Source organism: Mesoplodon mirus (assembly GCF_964341445.2).
Source record: "Mesoplodon mirus genome assembly, chromosome: 11".
Classification (NCBI taxonomy): Eukaryota; Metazoa; Chordata; class Mammalia; order Artiodactyla; family Ziphiidae; genus Mesoplodon; species Mesoplodon mirus.
This window is the reverse complement of record NC_138987.1, coordinates 26,701,924-26,722,839: the sequence shown is the minus strand read 5'-3', so window position 1 is coordinate 26,722,839 and position 20,916 is coordinate 26,701,924. Positions and strand designations below refer to the sequence as shown.

The window sequence follows — 20,916 nt, the reverse complement described above, 5'->3', positions numbered from 1 at the left end:
CATCTAAGGAGCATAAGTCGAGATATTGCCAGAAAATAAAAAGTGTAGTATATAGAATCATGGACTTTTCGAACTGGAAGGAAATTCCAGGAAGAAACCTTTTAATCTATTTCAGCTAACATGTATGTAAACACATGTCTGGAGAACTAGGTGATCTGTCCAAGACCACAGACATAAAAATAGAACTAGAACCCAGATCCACAACTCCAAGTCCATTTCACACGACACATTGCTCTACCTTTCTCCAATTACTTTGATTTGACAATGAGTCTACATACACGTACCTCATGCATGAACTCCAGGTTGAATTGCTTTCCATATAAGGATACATTGCAACTCTTTGAAAAGTATTTCTGCAGCTGGCAAGATGTGAAAAGATGGACTAATGTGAACATATACATACCCATTATGTCTCTCTCCATCATTTCTTCTTTCCTTCTTTGGTCACCTACCACATGTTCAGTGCTGTGCTTGATGTAGAAGAAAACAAGTGGAAGACACAGTCCCAACTTTCAAGGAGTTCTGTGCACAGACTAGTGAGGAGGATATTTACTGATGTTGTTCACTCAGCACACTTGGTTGGTTACCCAACAGATGTTGAGGCCCTGCTCTGTGCAAGATTCCAGAAATGCAGTTGGTGAGTTAGAGTGAGGTTAAGCTACTGTATCAAGGAGGACTGAAAAAACTCAGTGGTTTGAAGACTGAAGTGAATTCCTTCCTCTGGTAACAATTCGAGGTGAGGTTCAGGCTAGTGGGTAGCTCCACTCCACTGGGTCGTTTGGAGACCCAACTTTTTTCCCTCATCTTCTGCCATCCTCTGAGGCTTGGCATCCATCCTCTGCATAGTGGACACTGGGTCACAGTGGCAAGAAGAGGAAGGAGTAATAAAAGTGACATCCATCTTTTGTGCCCGCATTCTATTTGTAGAAACTTAATTAGGTGGCCACACATAACTACAAGGGAAGCTCGGCGATGTAGGCAGCTGGGCAGCCATGTGCCTGTCTGTAATCTTATCACCATGGAAAAGACAGCCGTCTTGGCCTCAGTGACAAAGCCTTCACAGTATCCCACCAGGTGTGCTCACAATCTAGGGCAAGACAGAAAATAATCAAATCCTTACAAACTATGGTAAACATCATGAGGGAAAAGTAAATGGGGCCAGAGAGCACAGAATGGGGAGACTGACTTGGTCAAGTCCAGAGCATTCAGGAAGCAGGAACAGCCTACAGAAAGGTCTGACAGCAGATGGAGAGGGTCAGTTTAGAAATCCAGACTCTGGAGCCAGACTTCTGAGTTTGAGTCTTAGCTCTAGAACTTACTAGCTGTATAATCTTGGATGAGTTATTTAACCTGTTGAGCCTTAGTTTCCTCGCTTGTAAAACAATAATTGTTATTATTATCACATTATAGTAATTATTGTTATCATCATCATTATTAGTCTATTGTAGTTTCCTTTGTTACGAGGATTAATTGTAAGTGCTATGCCATAGGCACCTACTGAAAACAGCCAACACTTCCTAGGGGTTTGGGGAAACATACAACAGGAGGTCAGGAGTTTAGCAAGTAGTAATCTAGGTGAGTTACCTAGTGGTGGTTACTTGGGATTTTCTGGACAAAAGCACAGGCATTTATTCCTCTGAGTAATTCAAGAGTTTCTGTCTTTCAGTCTGTGAAAAAGCCCAAGCGGACTAAGTGTACCCAATATATGCCAAATGAGGAGAAATGTCTACCCAGTAAATCGTTGAGCTTCTGCCACAGGAGTAGGTACGAATGTTATTTGCGCTCTGTACATGCATATGGGAAATATCAAGGGATGGCAGGTGGGAAACTCAGTCTGTGCACTCAGGGGGATATTCATATTCCTTTGTGTCTCTTCCTTTGTGTTTCAAAAGCTCACTAGTCCCAGTTCTAAGTCCCCATTACACTATGCGTTTGGGGTATTCCACCATGGTCATTTTGGGGTCTCCCCTCGCACCTGGTGGGTTCCACGGTGTTAAGGAGCACCCTGACACAGGGAAGCCCTTTTATTCACCAATCACTGTCCTGATCAGTTAGTTCTGACCTGTGTTTTCTCTGTGCAGATGGTCTCCTCAGGTCGTGGGATCGGGACTGTGCCTTTGGAGAGCTCATTGTTTACTCTTGGCCTCCTCCGCTGCTGTCCCCTCTGGGATCAGGCCACCTCCTTGGAGCACTGCCAGGGAGTGATGGTGAGGAGAAGCCTGCTCACAGAAACCACAAACCTCTGCCCCCTTCCTCCAGTCTGAGAATTATTTTTTTTTTAGTCTGGGAGATCTCACCCTTTATGGTTTCCTCAAGGCCATTGCCCCTCTGCTCAAACTCTCTAGACCAGGGGTCCCCAACCCCCGGGCCGTGGACCGGTACCAGTCTGCGGCCTGTTAGGAACCGGGCTGCACAGCAGGAAGTGAGCAGTGGGCGAGCGAGCGAAGCTTCATCTGCCGCTCCACATCACTCCCCATCGCTCGCATTACCGCCTGAACCATATCCCCACCCCATCCCGTGCATGGAAAAATTGTCTTCCACGAAACCAGCCCCTGGTGCCAAAAAGTTTGGGGACGGCTGACCTCCCACTGAGTGGGCAGAGAAGGACAGGTGGTAAATTTCTGCAACACAGTGTAGTGAGCCTGTGATAGATGTAGGTGTGGATGCTCCAGAGGAGGGAATTCTGTCCAGGTTCGAGGTATATCTGGAAGGTGTTCTTTAACAGGTAATGCCTGAGCTGAATCTTCAAGGATAAACTGAATGTAACCCAGTGAGGAAAGTGGAAAAGTACATTCCAGGCAGGGAGGTCATTTTGAGCAAACCCAGAGACCAGGAGAGCCCTGATGTTGCCTAGAAGGCAATTGACTAACTGCCAAGTGCCAAGCAGGAAGAGGTGAGAGATGAGACTGGAAAACAGGTCACCAGGGCCTTGTGTGGCCATGCTCAGAAGCTCAGACTCTCAGACTTTCTTTTGTAATCACTAGCAAGTCACTGAAGCATTTTAAGTAGAAGTGACAGAGTCTGATGTGAATTTTATGTCAACTGTAAGGAAAGAGCAGACAGAGCAGCTGCAGGGACACCACTTACAAAATTATTGCAAAGATCAAGGTGAGGGTTGACCAGGGCTTGAACTACAGCAATGGGAGAGAAAGGGAAGGAATGAATGGATTTAATACATTATTAAGAGATAAAACCAATAGGATGTGGCAATTGATTGAGTGGGGGAATACGAGGAGTCTTGGATGAGATCAAGAAGCCAAGGATGACTTCCAGCTTGGGTGATTGGGTGATGCCAACTAAAACAGGGAATACCAGAGAGGGAAGAAGATGAATTTGGCCTTGGACATGCCAAGTTTTAGATGCCTGTGGAATATCCAGATGGAGATAATACAGGAAGTGGGGCTGTTTGTAAGACCTTCAAAGTCCCAGGCACTCTTATTTCTGGAAGCCCCATCCCACATCATAGCAAATATATTAAATTCTACCGACATCCCACATTAGATCTAACTTTTGCAATAAAAATGTGAGAAGATTTTTATAATTTTGATTTTTGAAATTATTTGCAACTCATTTAATTTTTGACTGGTTATGATTTTTTAATTGTTTACAAATTGACCTTTTTAAGTAACAAATTTACTTTTGTAATGAAACTGACATAATGCTGTATTTTAAATAACACATTAACTTAGCTTTTGCAGGGTTGTTTTCATATTTTGGAGCTAATTATTCATTTATTTAGGTCTCACAGGAGTTGTTGCCCCTTGAAAAGCTCATAGGCTATAGCACCAAGCTCATCACACCTGATATAAAACTCCCTTGTGAGCAGACAGTTGAACATATAGGTCTGATGTTCAAGGAAGAGAGAGATTTATGAGGCAAAAAAATATGTAAGTTCTAGGTAAAACCATAAGAGTGAACTTAATTGGCCCAAGAAAACATAAATTGAGAGAGAACTGGACTACTGAAGAGAAGAATACCAACATCTAAAAGAAGATCGGGGCTTTGCTGGTGGCGCAGTGGTTGAGAGTCCGCCAGCCGATGCAGGGGACACGGGTTCGTGCCCCCGTCCGGGAAGATCCCACATGCCGCGGAGCGGCTGGGCCCGTGAGCCATGGCCGCTGAGCCTGCGCTCCGCAGCAGGAGAGGCCACAACAGTGAGAGGCCCATGTACCGCAAAAAAACAAAAACCAAACAAACAAAAAAGAAGATCAGAGGAACACGGATTTCACAAAGGAGATGGTGAAAATGGTGAGAAAAGTGGGGAGAAAATGAGAGCGGAGAACCAAGAGAGCAAAGAATATCAAAGAGATCACAGCTGATCATTGAAGTGGTACCAAGTGAAGAGGAGTGGTCCATCCAATACAAAAGGGACTGAAAATGTCTAGATTAGGCTAGTGCTCTCAGCTGCTGTGGGGAGGTCATCATAGATTGTAGAGGGACTATCTCCAAGGACAGGGAGTAGTAAAAGCTAAGGGTTGGGAGGGTTGAAGGATGAAAGATAAGAAAGTAGAAGTGATAAATGTAGAAGTTTGGATAAGATTAGATAACTGAAGGCCAGTAGTTGGAGTGAGACATTGCTCACATTGAGGTCATCTGTGTTTGTTTAGAATAGAAAAGTTTTGAGTGCTCTTCTGAGCCAAGGAGAAATATCTAAGACAGGTGGAGATATTAAAGTTAATAGAGAAAGGACGTAATTGGTAGACCAATGGCCTAGAAGAAAGGGGTGGAGTGGAGCGAAAGCCCAGGGCCAGTGTCTCCCTTGATTGGGTAAAAGCATGTCTCATCTCCTGGGGACAATTGTTGGGAATTCAGCATATGCTCATTTGTACCATTATTTCTCAAGTTTTGAATGTGTCCTGTCCCCCAACAGGGCCATGAAGTCCAAAGAGGGTCTGATCTCTTAACCCAGCCCTTTATGCCACATGTAGTAGAAAAGAACCCTTTTTAGGGTTAAAGGACCTTTGAGATCATGTAGAAAGTTCTCTTTCAGTTATTTCTTAGAAGGAAAAAATTCAAAGAATATATACTTATGTCTTCTAAGTACATAATAGTGGAAGAGATTCTCCTGATTCCAGGGACAAGAGTTTCTCTTTCTTGTAATTTACATAATTAGAAGAGGAAGAGGAGAGGAGAAAGAAGTGGAGGGTCTATAACTTAAAAGAAATGGAATCTCCCTTCCTAATCAGTTACATATGAATCATCAGTGAGTTTATCAAACCCTGTTTGGCCCTATTTATTGCATTCATTTATTCAACAAACATGTGTGGGGGCTTTCCTATGGGGAGTGACCAATTCTGAATGAATACTATTCAATACATAATGCCAGTACAGATGAACCAGTTTGCAGGGCAGAAATAGAGACACAGATGTAGAGAACAAATGTGTGGACACCAAGGGGGGAAAGCGGCGGGGGGGGATGAATTGGGAGATTGGGATTGACATGTATACACTGATGTGTATAAAACAGATAATAAGAACCTGCTGTATACAAAATAAATTAATTAATTTAATCAAATTTTTAAAAATACATAACACCAGTCTCTCTTCTTTACCCCCAAGTATTTCCTTCCAACTTTAAAGGGTGCCTCACTGCTCGACCATTCTAGAATTTGATGAGCATTTCTCTGCTGCCCTTTTCCCAAACGTTTTCCCTCCACCACAGAGCAGATACAAATACAATTCACTTTGAAGAGTCTCGGGTTGGCTCTAGGATGGGAGTGGGTTTGGATTGGTTGTGTGGCGTGAGCTACAGAAGATGAGAAACGAGCATACTGACGTGATCCCGTATTAGTCAGGAAAATTCTAAGAAACTGTTCCCAAAGAGAGGCGGTAAGAGGATTTTTTTCTCCTCTATTAGACTTATATAACTCGTAAAATAACAGGCTGCCATTTTAGAATAGTTGGTGTTGGCATGCTGTTGTGAAAATTACATGAAACTATTCTTTTTAGAAAATACTACTTCAGGTTTTAGGTTAAAGCCTGATGCCAAACACAGATGAGTATTTGGTTTACACAATTATCGCCTTTTTCTTAGAAGTAAAGGCAAAACCTCAAAACATGCCACAGCAGAAAAGCTATTTCTGTCACTGGCTAACAATTGAAGGACATCCATAAACCTTTGGAAATTAATATCCCCTAGGAAAATCTATTTGACGAAAGTCACAAGGAAGTTATTAACTAGAGTTAAGTCACTGACAAGAGATATTATTAATGATCTCATCAAAATTTCAAGTGCATTTAACTATCCCATTGCAAGCCTTATTATTGACGACCCAGCGAATATTGAACTATTTTACAGTAGTTACTTGGCTAGAGATCAAATGAAAAAAGATGAAAAGCTTAAGTTCTAGGTAATTCCATAATTCTTTAGGCTTCACACAATTAAAAAGTTAAAGTCATTAGCTTTTCTGTCTCCCTCTCCTCTAAATCTACCCATTGCTAATATAGTCGGTTTCTTTTCATTGTTAATTGTCCCTTGATTCTCTTCCAAATGCTGACGCAGGCAGGACGAAAGTCAGAAAAATCCTGCAAGCCTTGGTTTTCCAAAAGCAGTTCAGGAAGCACAGTCTATTTTCAGATTGGAAGAGACACTTTCAAGTATACTGGATCTTCAATCGCCATCCCTCAAAGACGTTTTCCACAAGGGAGAGAGGCATTCTTCTTCCCACCCAATTCTCTCTCTGAGATCTCGACCCAACCTTTAGGTTGACACCAGGTTAAACTTTATGCTTTGCCTTCTAGCACCTTTGTCAAGTGCTAAATCTTGATCAAGCACTGATGTTGCGTAATAAATTGTATAGATATAGGTAAAGATATAAATATAGTGCCTTTTTTGAAAAGAAACCTTTTCAGAAATAGAGGTTTTCGTAAGGCTTTTCTAACTTGTCAGTTGATCTGATTACCTAAGACAATTTTGTTCTCACCTCAGAGCCCCTAGTTCAACATTTATTTAGTTTCTATAATTCACGTAACACTGTACTAGGAGCTGGAGAGACAAAGGAAATGTGAATTGGTTCCTAGCATTCAAGGAGATCCAGAAATAAAAACAGGCCATTCAATCCTATGGAATATGCCAGAAAATCTAGGACACAGAGAAGAGTGGAAACCTAGCCCAACATGGAAGGAATGAAAGGCAGTGCAAGGAAAGCGCCCTGAAAGGGGTGATGCCCCTGCTAAACCCTGAAGAATCGGTAGGAATTAAGGAGGGAAGAAACTTGCATTTGTTAGTGTCTGCAACGAGCAAGTGCTTTCCACATGGTTTTCCATGAAATCCTTTCAATGACCCTAGAGAAACATCATTATGTTCTATTTGCAGATGAGGACACTGAGGCTTAAAGAGAATATATAACTTAGTCAACTTGCAAATGGCAGGCATGGGACCCCAAGCTTCTGCTCGTAACCACTGTAGTCTGCCATCTCTGGCGTTAACCCCCCATTCCTGTTCCCTAGGTCTGCCATTCTGATCTCTGCAAAACTTGTAGACAATCCCTCTCCACACACAGACTTGGCAAACCACTTGCTGCAGTGTTTCAGCCGGTTTTCTGTGGGCCACTGTGGATGGCCACAGAAGATCAAGTATTCTCTGAGACAGAAGCCCTCCTGCAGGTTCAGGAACCCCTCTCTTCCATAGTGTATGGCATTCAACGCATGGACCACATCCTTTGGCACTTTATGAAACCATGCTTTCCTTGCTGATTGGTCCAGTCATTTGTAATAAGATGGAGGATTTTTTTTCGTCTGTGCAGCTGGTCAGAGCATTCTTTCAGAGGAAGGACAATCCTTTTTTTTTTTTAAATAAATTTATTTATTTTATTTATTTATTATTTTTGGCTGTGTTGGGTCTTCGTTGCAGCACGCGAGCTTTCTCTAGTTGCAGCGAGCGGGGGCCACTCTTTGTTGCGGTGTGTGGGCTTCTCATTGCGGTGACTTCTCTCATTGCGGAGCACAGGCTCCAGGCGCGCAGACTTCAGTAGCTGTGGTGCGTGGCCTCTAGAGCGCAGGCTCAGTAGTTGTGGCGCACGGGCTTAGCTGTTCCCCGGCATGTGGGATCTTCCTGGACCAGGGCTCGAACCCATGTCCCCTGCATTGGCAGGCGGATTCTTAACCACTGTGCCGCCAGGGAAGCCCCAGGACCATCCTTGATAGGAAAATGTCTTGAGAAGTCATCTTAGGATAGATGAGTCTCCATGGGGCATACATGTCAGCTGGTGCCAAAGCTTCAAAGAAGGGAGCTTTGCAAATCCACCTTAAGACAAAAAATTTAATTGCTCCTGGGGTATTGGAGGAAGAAATGGAGGGGAAAGGGAGGGGTGAAAGGGGCAAGGGAAACACATGGTGTGATATGACTTTTCTGTGACCCTCAATTTCCCAGCTAAATCTCTTGTCACACTAAATGCTCAGTGAGATCACTGGACTTATGAAAACCAGTGAAGGAGCAGCTTCTGTACACAGAAGCCCAAGCAGAAGGGGTCCCCAAAAGATAAGTCATAATTCTCAAAGAGACAACCAAGAAGAAGAATGTGGTTGATTTATAGAGGTGTGTGTGTTTTGATCCATCACGATGTTTTCCTGCTATTTTCATTTCCTGTTGTTTTTAATCGGAATGAATTTGACAACATTGTAAAATTTAGCAGATCTCACTTTTTAAAATGCAGACTTTCAGCTTTTCTTGAAAACGAGGAAACAATGTGGCAATTCTGGGTCTACAATACCATAAGGAAACAACTGGTGAGGTTGCCCTGTTAGATGAGGCACACACTCCAGTTTGCCACGGTTCCCACCACTCCCTTTTACCCTATATAACTGAGTGAACCTAACCAATTTCCTTCATTTGCCCTTCATTTGACCCCTGCTGTAAGGCTGAGAAACTATAACAGATCTCTTGGTGGTGGCAATTGGGGTTGCAGGCAGTTTCTTCTTGAAGACAAGGGTTGTACAGTTATGCTTTGTTTCTGCAGCTAGGCAAAGAAAATAATTATTAAGTAAGTAATTTAAATACGTTGAATCCTCACCAAAACTGTGGTAGGTAAACATTACAATTATCTAGATTTTGCAAAGGGTAGGTAAACATCACGATTATCTAGATTTGGCAAACAAAGAAACTGAGACTCAAAAAAAAATTAAGCAACTTGGCCAAATCCAGCCTTCTGTAGATGAGAATTCGGATGAGAATCTGGGACTCCACTCTTTGCTCTGTCTTAGCCCTTCTCTGCACTGTGAGATCCACCATGTCTTTTGCATTCTCCCTCACTGCCCCAACTAACTGCCTAGTGGGTGGACAGTGGCGACCTTTACTGAATTTGCTGGTGGGAAATTGTGCAGAATGCTCTGGCCATGCTCGAGTCCTTTTGGCTCTGAGCCAACTGGACTGCTGCTGGAGAGTTGACAAATCTTGGTACCCTCTCCAGGGGCTCTGTCCTTTAATTCTATAGCATGTGCCTCCTTGTCACGTTTTTCCATAACATATCCAAGATTTGTAAAAATGGTGGGGCAGAGGGAGGATGAGGGGCTTTTTGGATGAGCTTGGAGAGGTACGGCCAAAGGGACGAGCCTTTTTTTTTTTTTTTTTTCATGGTACGCGGGCCTGTCACTGTTGTGGCCTCTCTCGTTGCGGAGCACAGGCTCCGGACGCGCAGGCTCAGCGGCCATGGCTCACGGGCCCAGCCGCTCCGTGGCATGTGGGATCCTCCCGGACCGGGGCATGAACCCGTGTCCCCTGCATCGGCAGGCGGACTCACAACCACTGCGCCACCAGGGGAGCCCAGGGACGAGCCTTTGAAAGTCATGTAGCTTTGAGAACAATAACTGAGGAATAATGACTGGGCAAAACGGGAGAAAGAAAAAAGGAAGCAGAGAAGGGAAAGACTGACAGATAGGAACAGAGACCACCTAAAGGAGAGAGAGAAGCAGGAGATAAGAAAAAGGAGGAGAAAGAAAGAGAAATATGTAGGAATCACTGAGGGAGACATTCACCCCCACAAATAACACAAAATCTTCCACTGGAGAGATGAGAAAGAGAGAGGGAGAGCTTCTCCCTTGGTCTCAGACCATTTCTCCCCACGTCTTCACATCACGGGGCATCATAAATCCTTTCCTTACCTCATTTACCATACCCATCCTCCATTCTGTTTCTCTTTACAGACCCAAACTGGATAAATCTTCTCCTCTCTGCCCCTTTATCACAAGAGACAAGCTTGAATTTTTAAAAAGAACTTTACTAAGAACTAAGGGGAGACAGAAGGTAATAGACAAAAACATGGCAAATGGTAAAACACACCACTACAGTTTCTAAGCTTAAAATAGCTAAATCTGATCTGCAAGTTGCCTGATCCAAACTGAGTTCTTTCATTCATTCAGCCAATATTTACTGAGCACCAATTATGTGCCAAGTATTTTTCTAGGTATGGGTATAAACCAGGGAGCAAGATAGGGAAGTCTGTGCCCAGACTCCTCTCTCCTGTCTTTTGGTCACTATATCTCCTTCTGCCTGTACCTCCTTAGAATAGTTTGTTTGCAAGTGCTGAAACCCAATTTAAGCCAGCTTAAGCAAAATTGGGAATTTATTGGCTCATATAACTAATATGTTGGCTTCAGGTGTGGCTAGATCCAGCATCCCAATGCTTTTCCTAAGGAGTTTTCTCTCTCTCCCTCTCAGTTCTGGACACCTCTTTTTGGCTTCATTTTAGACAGACATTCTTCATATGGTGGCGAGATGGTTGCTGACAGCCCTAAACCTACCATATCTTTACAGTGCCTGTAAAAACATGCACTGAGAAAGAGGAAGCATCTTTATTAATCATGCTGATAAGAGTCCAGTGGAGAACTCTGATTGGTCTTGCTTGGGGTCGCATCACCATCCCTGAATGAATGAAACCAATTTCAATCTCACATTGTCCTAACTTATACAGTAACAGTCACACATGTGAAGCCACAAACAATCAGTGCACCATAGTATCTTCAATCCCTTCTCTTCTCAATTACTTAGGATCTAAGAATCAGGAATTTTTGAACCCCACAAATCCAAGGGAGTGGAAGAATTCCTAAACAAGACTGGGTTGAAGGACATACCCCATGAAAAACAGGGTCATTGACCCAGCTCCGATCTCACCTTCTCAACTTCTCAAGGTCTCCTCAATTGACAGTGAGGTGTCTTCTTCATCTAAAGAGCATGACAGTGTAGTCTGCCTACAGCGGGAGCTCCAAAAACGTTGGCTGAATTGCGTGGTGAGTGCAGGAGAGGGGAGACAAGGAGAGAAGAGGAGCAAGGCAGTAGGAAGAAGTAGGAAGGAGAAGGGAGCCCAGCACAGGGGTTCAGAATCCCACACCCCGAAGTCCACCATCTCGATGATCAAACTGCACACCGCCGTCATCTTGAGAACACGGACAAGACATGAACTACTCCGAGCCTTCGTGCCGTCGTAGCGGAAGGAGCGCAGTACTTCCCTTACGGGAGACTTACGAAAATTACGTGCAGTGATGGCTGTAAAGCTCTTTGGCTCAGGTCCTGGTACATGACATTCATTTAATAACTTCTAATATTATCCTTCTTTTAACCCCAGTGTTACTGTTGTGGGTGGACTTACAGGAAGGGACAAAGTCCGGCCTCTTAGGGCCTCAGAGAGCTCTCAGAGGCCGTGAACAGCTCTCTGAAGAGGTTCGAAATGTGTTCTGGAAAAAAAAATCTGCAACCAAAAAACTCAGACCATTTCTAGAACCCAATCCAAACCAAACCTTCCTGACGGTCATAACGTGTTCTGAGGTTTCATTCCACTATTTTTCACTTATACAGTCCTCAGTCCTGCCAGGGCTGAGCTAGGATTTGAGCTCGGCGCAGCCAAATACCACAAGGGGAAAAAAGTCCAAGCCCTTTGCCCTGAATGTATTTCAGGCCAAGAGAGAACTGAAAGCCCTGGGAAACCCTGGGCAGCCAGTGACCCCAGCAGCTACCCGGTAGCTTCAGAGCATCACTCTGCGCAGGTGCTAACCATAGCCCCTAGCTTCTTCTGGTACTTCCATGGCCAGAGATGCAGAAAAGGCTCACAGCAGTCCTTGAGCTCTGGCGACCCAACCGCAGGCTTGGTGAGAAAGGAAAGCTGCCAAAGTGGGATAACCTGACTGATTTTTCCAGAAAGTATCTTCCCTCCAGCAAGGCCAACATAGAAGGGAGTCACAGAGCTGATCCGTGCCCATTCTTTATAGAAAAGAATTCCCCTGTTCTCAGTGCACCACATGTTTCACGAATTCGCTTCTTGCAAAAGTAACAGTATGGAAGATGAAATGTGATGGACCTATTTATGAAACTGAGTGGGACCACTGCTCAGAGAGAAGCGGGGAGGGAGAAGAGAGTGAGGACGAGGGAGGGAGGGAAGGAGGAGAGATGGGGAGAGAGAAAGAGAGAGGTGAGAACAATCTTTTGGAGGGAAATGGATATACTGTGCTACCTGATAACACATGCATTCCAGTGACACCTGTGTATTTTTCTGGAAGTGTGGAATACTTAGAGGAAGAATGGGTTCTAGGGAACAGACTTTCTGCACTTAAGATGACAGGAATCTCTTACTAAGATAGGTAATGGCTATCAATTAGGCCAATGTTTAAATAAACATTGATAAAATTGTGTGTGTGTGTGTGTGTGTGTGTGTGTGTGAGAGAGAGAGAGAGAGAGAGAGAGAGAGAGAGAGCATTTTTTTTTGAGAAAGAGAGAGAATCTAAAGCTTTCCTTGTATACTCAGCCCTATAACTTAGTGGTTTAAGAGTTTAGAGACAAACAAGTCTCCATTTGAATCCCAACACGACCGCTTACTATCTGTGTGACTTTGGAAAAGCTATTTAACCTCATCTTTCTCATCTGGAAAATGGGCATCAACTAGAACCAATTGATAAGGATTAAATGTGATCACATATGAAAATACATGGTGTTGGGGACATCATAATCATTCAATAAATAACTGTGATAATAAAATTATTATTAACAATATTATTCTCAAAGAGGTCTAGCACTCCAAAAAAGTTACAAACCACTGATCTGGGTAGGTGCCAAGGCCAATTCCAGCTTGAGTAGTGTGTGTACCTTCCTAGCCCAAGTTCCCCGCCTGCACTCAGCCCAATGTACCTGAGAAGAAGGAGAAGGTTTCTCCCCTCTCTGGTCTTCCTCTTGACACCTCCTTCTTCAATACCTACACACTCCCACATGCACCCTCTGACCAAGCGTGGTGATTTCAAGAAACATTGTTTGCATGTGTGTGCTGAGCACTGGGATCCAAAGCATGAGAGCGGCCCCTACAGTGAGGTGGGCTCAGGATAAGAATGTGACAGTCATGGTCCATAGAAGTGGTTCTCAAACTTGAGTGAGCATCAACTCCTCCTGAGGGCTTGGGGAAACACGGATCACAGGTCTATACTTCAAAGATTTGAAAGCAGGGGCTAGAACAGATATTTTCTCACCTGTGCTCATAGTAGCATTCTTCTCAATAGCCAAGCGGTGGAAACAGTTTTAAACTAAGTGTCCACTGGCAGATGCATGGATAAACACAATGTGATATATACGCTATATATATTTAGAGTCCTCAAATTTATAGAACAGAGAGTAGAATGGTGACTGCCAGGGGCCAGGGGCAGAGGGGATAAGAAGTTGTTTAATGGTAAAGTACACTTGAAAATGTTAAGTGGAATATTTTATGTTACGTGTATATTTTACCATATTTTTTAAAACAAGGAAGAACAAAATACAAATCACTGAGTCCCACTCTCAGAGCTCTGAGTGGGGCCTGAGAATTTGCCATGTAGACAGGTTCCCAGGAGATACTGTTGCTCAGAGCTGAGGACCACACTGAGAACCCATGTGCTAAGGATTTAGGAGCCTTACCCCAGGCAATACCGCAGCCATGGCTGGGAGCTGGTACCTTAGAACTGGGAGTCGCTATAGTGGAATTGTAGTCAAAGTCCTCTGGGATTCTGTTCCAGATGCTGGACTGGCCCCCAGGCTCTTGAGGTACTGGGAAAGGAAGGATAGAGACAGCTAGCTAATGTTTCTAATACAACTGCTTTTCTCAGCGTTTATCCTGGAAGCCCCTCGAGACAGGGACTGTCTTAAACTTCCTGAGGTCTCCCCTTGCTTCTAGCCTTAGGTTTTTACACAGTAGATGTTAATTAATATTCACTGATTCATTCGGAGGAGGGACCTTCCTGCACACTTGGACCACAAAAAGCAAAAGGCAATCACTCAAGAATATGTATGGTGCACCAACTTTGTGTAATTGCACAGGGACTAACTGCAGCTGTTGTTTATTGACTGTTACCACTATTATTGTGAAATGAGATCTAGCACAGTGCTTGCACATAATGAACCCTCCATGAGTGTAACTTTCCTCCCAGCACCTTGTTTACCAAAGTGCTCTTACAACCTGCAGTCTTACTCCAGGATCCTAACACTCTTTTCCTCCTCCGGCAGATGACGGTTGCTAATACTTCTTTGAGATTATTATGAAATTTCTCTATTTACCAACCCACAGCCACAACTACAAATATGCTCATTTCTCTAAACATCCTTATCTTCTTCCCTCCCATTTTAAAAGGAGAAATGTCCTCGAAGCCTAATCCTTTGTTGATCCCTGCCTTTGGTCTACTCAGGCCCTTATATCCATCAGTGGTGCCCCTCCTCTTCCTAAATATTGAGCCCCTCTCTCTCTCTCTGATCCCCTCACTTTAGCAAATAAACCCAGACTTTTTTTAAAAAGCAAGGAGGGACTTCCCTGGTGGTCCAGTGGTTAAGACTCTGCGCTTCCACTGCAGGGGGATCGGGTTCCATCCCTGGTCGCGGAACTAAGATCCCACATGCCTTGCAGCCAGGCTCCAAAAAAAAAAAAAAAAAAAAAAGCGAGCAAACAGGCCAACAAAATGCCCCCCTCTACCCTCCAGCTCGATGAGTTCCTGATGTCTCCCTCGGCCTCCCTTCCCCTGCAAGTTCTTGGAAATCTAGGCCACCCCTTGCTGATTTCACTTCCTCCTTTGCTCAGCCACAGCAGGCTGGCGTCCAGCAGCCTCTCCACTCGCTCTGTTCTTGTCAAGGTCACGCTGACCTCTGTATTCACAGATCCAATGGTAGCTCCGCATGCCTCCCCTTACTTGACCTTCCTCAGGCATTTGGCACCTGAAGCACTGCTTCCCTGCAACTCCTCTTCCCCTGAATCTATACCCACGTCTAGCTCCCTCCCACAAGCCTCTGCCCCTTTGCCCTATGAGCACTTCAAAATCAGTGTCAGAACTCAGCTCTTTGCTCTTCCCTCCAAAGCAAACTATCCTCTTCTATTTCGTTTTTTTTTTTTTCTTAAGTGCTTTTAAATGTAAACTTTATTACCCATTCCATTTCTATTAAGCACTGAGCTCCAGAGAAAGCATTCCGGGATATGGTAAAATCTATGTGATTTGAAGGAGAAAATATGCCCACTGTGAAAGAGATGGGAAGGAGTCCTTACAGACGGGAGACCAAGAATTCTTTTCCTATAACGTTCTGTAGGATGAGATGCAGGTCTAAATCCTCTCCTGTTTCTTAATCTTGATAATGGCACCACCATCCATCAGCTTACCCAAACCAAAACTTGGAAGTCATCCTCGGGTTTTCTTCCTTTACGATTCTTCACTGAATTCCATTATCTGTGTTCCCTTAACAGCTTTGGGGTTCATCTGGGTCACTTCTTTCCACACGTGCTGCCCTTTTTCAGGATATCATAACACACCCGAATTATTCCAATGGTCTGCTAAGGTGTAGGAACATCTCCAGCCACTCCTGACACCACATTATCTGCCATAAAGTAAATGGCAATAGAGCACAGTGGTTAAGGGGACAAACTGCCTCTGTTCAAAGCTAGGCTCAGCCCTTTACCAGCTGTGTGTTACTGAGCAAGTGATTTGTCTTCTCTGGGCCTCAATTTCCTCAAGTGTAAAATGGGGTGATAATAATGGTAACTTTCGTTTTAGGATTCTTGTGATATCAAATGACTTTAAAGTATTTAGAATAGTGCCTGGGCAAAAGTATATACTTATTAAGTATTAGTTATTACTACTATGATATACTGCTGTCAGAGTAAGCTTTAAAATAACTGAAATTAATTCAGTCACTCACTTTAAAATAAACCAGTTCTACAGCACGGCAGACAAGGTCCTCCATGTTATGCTCCCTACCTGCTGCTTCCTCTTCAGCTCACGCTCCGCACCGATTCACACTCGGGTCTTAAAGTGCAAATCATGCACTCTTGAATTCCTGAAACTCTGTACATGATTTCCATGAGCCTGGGATGTTCTAACCCTCCTAGTATACCACGTAAACTCCTATTCATCCCTCAAATCACCTAGATTGTTTATGAAATCTGGCTATTTTCTACCACCCTTAAATAGAAAAAAATCACTAATTTCTATACTACTTCTGTGCCTTACATATACATATGTGTAAATATATGTATGTGTGATATTTACACACACACATAAATCATGCTGAATTGCATGTGTGTATCTCTCCTTCTAGAATATAAATTCTTAAGGACACATATTATCTTACTTACCTCCAGGTAGATAGACCTGGCATATAATCTGTCTTTACATTCACATTTTACATTCCTGTGTGCCTCATCATTTCCAAAAGCATATTTGTAGCAGATGGTCTCCAGAGATAGCCATCCTTCACATCTTCCCTTGTTGCATGTACATGCTGCTCCACCTATCAAGAATTGGGGACTTTTTCCTCTCCTCTTGAAGTTAGGGTGGTTGCATCTCTACTTTGACCAGAGGAATGTGGTGGAAGTCACGTTTTGGAACTTTCAAGCCTAGATCTTAGAACAACTGGTAGCTTTTTCTTTCCCCTTTAAAAAACCAGCCACCATCTCAGAAGTCCAGCCACCCTGAGATGACCATGCTGCAAGGCAGCAAGGCCTGTGGACCAGAGGAAGCCATCTCTTCCCCATTTTTGTCATCACTGCTATCCAGGAGAAAAGCCCAGCCGTGCTTCAGAGCCAGTCTGCTCCCTCCTTTAGCTAGGCTGACCAACTGTCCCGATTTACCTAGGATTTTAGCACTGCAAGTCCCATATCCCAGGAACCCCCTCAGTCCCAGGAAAACCAAGACAGTTAGTCACCCTACCTTCTGATTCCTACCACTGTTGATATGCTCTCCTGGATCTCCAAGGTAAGTCGTTCAACTGTTGCCCCCGGAAAGCTCTAGGTTGGAAGAGGACATTTATTACCTCTAAGACCAATTTCCTCATGGGCCAAAGAATCACGCTCTAGTCTATTTCCCACCTCCAGCCATGCCCAGACACACGATCCAGTAGAGCTTTCCAGAGGTTATACAATGAACGCAACTAATACAATGAGGACGATCCCAAAGTTATGTAACAGAAACTGCCTCTAATTATTCAATTCCTAGTGAAATAAAAACCTAAAAGTTAAACCCCAAATGAAGTCCCTTTTTAAAGCTCAAAGTACAAAAAGTTAAACACATACACTCAAAAATCCTCCCCTCTCCAACTTCTGTCTCTGCTCAGTCTCAGCCTGATGGCATTTGGGTTCCTTCAGCAGCTGCTGCATTATCTTCCCAAGAATTAATAAAGCTCCTCTACCTCCTAAGGTGCGCAGCTTCAGCTCTGACCCCACCAACTGCAGGTGAAACCACCACAAGCAAATCTGAACCCCCATAGCTCTCACTGCATAGCACAGTGGTCTCCCCAGCACCCCGCATAGGTAATTTAGACCTACCTATGGCCAATAGAGGTTATTGGCCATGAACCACAACAGAGACGTGATGCTATCTAGGAGAAGGAGATTCAGAGAAAAAAATAAATAGACGAAAGCTGGAACTTGAAAGGTAGTTCTTCTCATCCAGCCCAATGAGAGACTGAAGGCATCACTCCAGAGGTCTTGCCTCAGTCTGTGACTCTCCATTCCCAATGTCCATGTAAGCTGGGTTTACTCATTGCCTGCCTTTGCAAGTCCATCAGATTTCTCCTTATATTTGAATTAGTTTCTGTGAATTTCTGAGAACACTGACGGAAACACCATTCTCAAGAAATTGTCTGTTATGGGAGGTACTTTTCCCTACACCAAAGAGTCCATTCACTTGGTTCCCTGAATTAGCATCTTACACAGATGGAAGAAGCTTTCAACAAAGCCCACATTAAATACAATGTGAAAATGAGTTCTGAGAACATAACTGAGTAAATGAGAAGCACGAGCAGAGTTTCTTAAATTTTAATGACTAAATTGCATTTTTGCTCATTTATCGACTTTTTAAAATATTAACCCTGTGGGATCTCTAACAGCATTTCTATTTTAGGGGTAAGCTTCCTCAGACATGGATCATGGTGTGATTTAAGATTTATGGAATTCCAGAATGCTCAGAAATATATCTGCCCAGAATATAGCCCTTATTATGGTTTCCAAACGACAAACAGGTGAAGTAGATGAATATACAACAGATGGATCCAAGGACATTAGATATCTTTTCTTTTACTTACTTTTTAAAAAAATTAATCAATCAATTAATTAATTTTTTGGCAGCATTGGGTCTTCGTTGCTGCGCGCAGGCTTTCTCTAGTTGCGGCGAGCAGGGGCTGCTCTTCATTTCGGTGCGCAGGCTTCTCATTGTGGTGGCTTCTCTTGTTACGAGCACGGGCTCTAGGGCACACAGGCTTCAGTAGTTGTGGCTCGCAGGCTCTAGAGCGCAGGCTCAGTAGCTGTGGCGCACGAGCTTAGTTGCTCCGCAGCATGTGGGATGTTCCCGGAACAGGGTTCGAACCCGTGTGCCCATATTGGCAGGCGTATTCTTAACCACTGCACCACCAGGGAAGTCCAGATGTCTTTTTTAAATAAAAGAAAACCCTAGGTGATTCAAGGATGACAGTGAAGAAATAACCTCTCTATTCCAGTGGGAGTAGGGAAGTTGGATCTTGTAACCATGGCGCTTATACCCAAAATCCACCGTCCTCAGGAATATCTCTCTCACTAAGAACAGTTGCCACTACCCTGCTCACCTGAGGAGGTGGAAAGGGGCCCTTCTTTCCCATTTCACTTTTGGTCCAAGTGTAGACCAAAAGTGAGCCTTCCTTCATAGTCTGTACTGGAGCTTGAGACCATGTTGGAATGTTTAAACAAGACTTTTCTAAAGGCTCAGGAATAACAAAAGGAAAGAAAATGCAGATGTAAGCTGAAGTTCTCCCTATCCTTTTGTTCTAGAAAAAAGTCCTTTAAATCACCTGCTAGGTCCCCTCTGTGGCCAATTACCACGACCTGGGAAAGTCCAGAAACTTGTCAGGACCCTACAGCCTCAGGTCCCTTCTGCGCCAGGTGTCCTGTTCACAGATGCTGTTTCTGCCTTTGCACTGAATCAGACAAAACACAGAAATCAGCATCTATTCACATTCTCAAAAGAGGATGCACACTCACATGTACACACAACGCAGCACCACACAATCTAGACTACTGAAGATTCTATACAGGAGCCCAGGGGAAGTGAGGGCTTCTATTACGTTTTCAAATAAGTGAAAAATCCCTTCTTGAACATTTTTTATCCCCAAGTTCTCCTTTGGGGCCAGTAGGTATCTCACCGTCTTGCCCTGGAGCAAATGCCCATGCTCCTCCACTCGTCTCTCATTTCCCACTCCTTGTGGCCTCTTAACACCTCATCACCCCAGGAGCCACACAAGTTCCTTTCCTTGTCTCATGCATAGCAGTTTAGCGACCATCTTCTGCTATTTGCACATACACTTGGGATCTCATCCTCCACCTCTAGAAATTTATCAAAGAATTTCTTCCACATGGTACATGGTGTATTTCTAAGGATACTTCTGCTGAATAACACTTTCCCTGCATTTGTACAGAAATAAACCCAGAAAATGATACAAAATTAGAGAATCCACTTTGCAAATATTAATTGCCCTCAATGGTCATAGACCTGATCCTCTCCAAGTTTCAGGCCTGCCTTTATGTGGGGGGCATCATGTGGAAACCACCACCCTCCAGTGGCACAAGTTCCTTGACATCTCAACCCAGGGCCCTACAACCAGAACAAAGAAACTTAGGAGGTATCTTTTAGTATCTGGCTTTCTATCTGAGGATCCATCTATACTCACTTGATTGACTCAGGAAATCCTTCCTTTCTGAGAAAACCATGCCTTCTCAAGTGGGCATGACTTGCCCCAGTAAACTATACATGGTACCATGGTAGTAGCAGCATCAGGGCAAGCTTCATAGGCATGTGACCTGGGCAGTCACACAAGGCCCCCCGCTCAGAAGGGCACCATGCTTCATTTAATGTTCTGCAGTCACTGTCTTCAACTTCTTAATAGTCAGTGAACATTTTCATTTTGCACTGGGCCCCGCAAATGATGCAGCTGCTTCTGCCCGATATTTATATAAGAGGTACACACACAGGGAATAGGGGGTGGGTCTTTTCCTTACAGTGGCCTTAAAAACAACAGCAGAAATGACCTAGGTAGTCATTACATACAAAGCATCTTCGTCAGATGAGAGAATGGAACCCTGGAGATGGGAAGTAAATGGTCCAATTCCCAGAGCTCATTGGTGGGAGGGCCATTGCTTTGTACATCTCCAGGGGCCCTCAGCTTCATTACCTTATAGCTGCAGAAGTCACCAGCCACCTTATTTTCTCTGTGAATAGTGGTCCCTAGAGATGTGCCACACAGAGACTCAGGACCGGATCTCCAAACCAGCCCTCTCTCTCCCTAGCACTGCCCTAGCTCTGGAGCACATCCCACCTTCTGAAGCTTTTGTTCTCCTTCCTGTGTCCACAAGGAACATGCACTTGGGCAGAGCAAAGGCCATATTGGACATCTCTAGGAAGAGGTACTCGGAGAACTGGGGAGGATTCTAAATGATGGAAGAAACCAGAAATTCATAAAGAAAAGGAGGC

The 20,916-nt window shown here is 44.0% G+C and overlaps 1 long non-coding RNA gene across 1 annotated transcript in view; it reads right to left on the bottom strand.

Annotated features, from left to right (window-relative positions):
• Positions 1–15,230: 15,230 nt before the first annotated feature.
• LOC309811655 overlaps positions 15,231–20,916 on the bottom strand; it is a 69,163-nt gene continuing 63,477 nt past the window's right edge. The window contains exon 3 of the long non-coding RNA XR_014295224.1: positions 15,231–15,799. This is a non-coding gene — a long non-coding RNA (uncharacterized lncRNA). The remainder of the gene's footprint in view (positions 15,800–20,916) is intronic.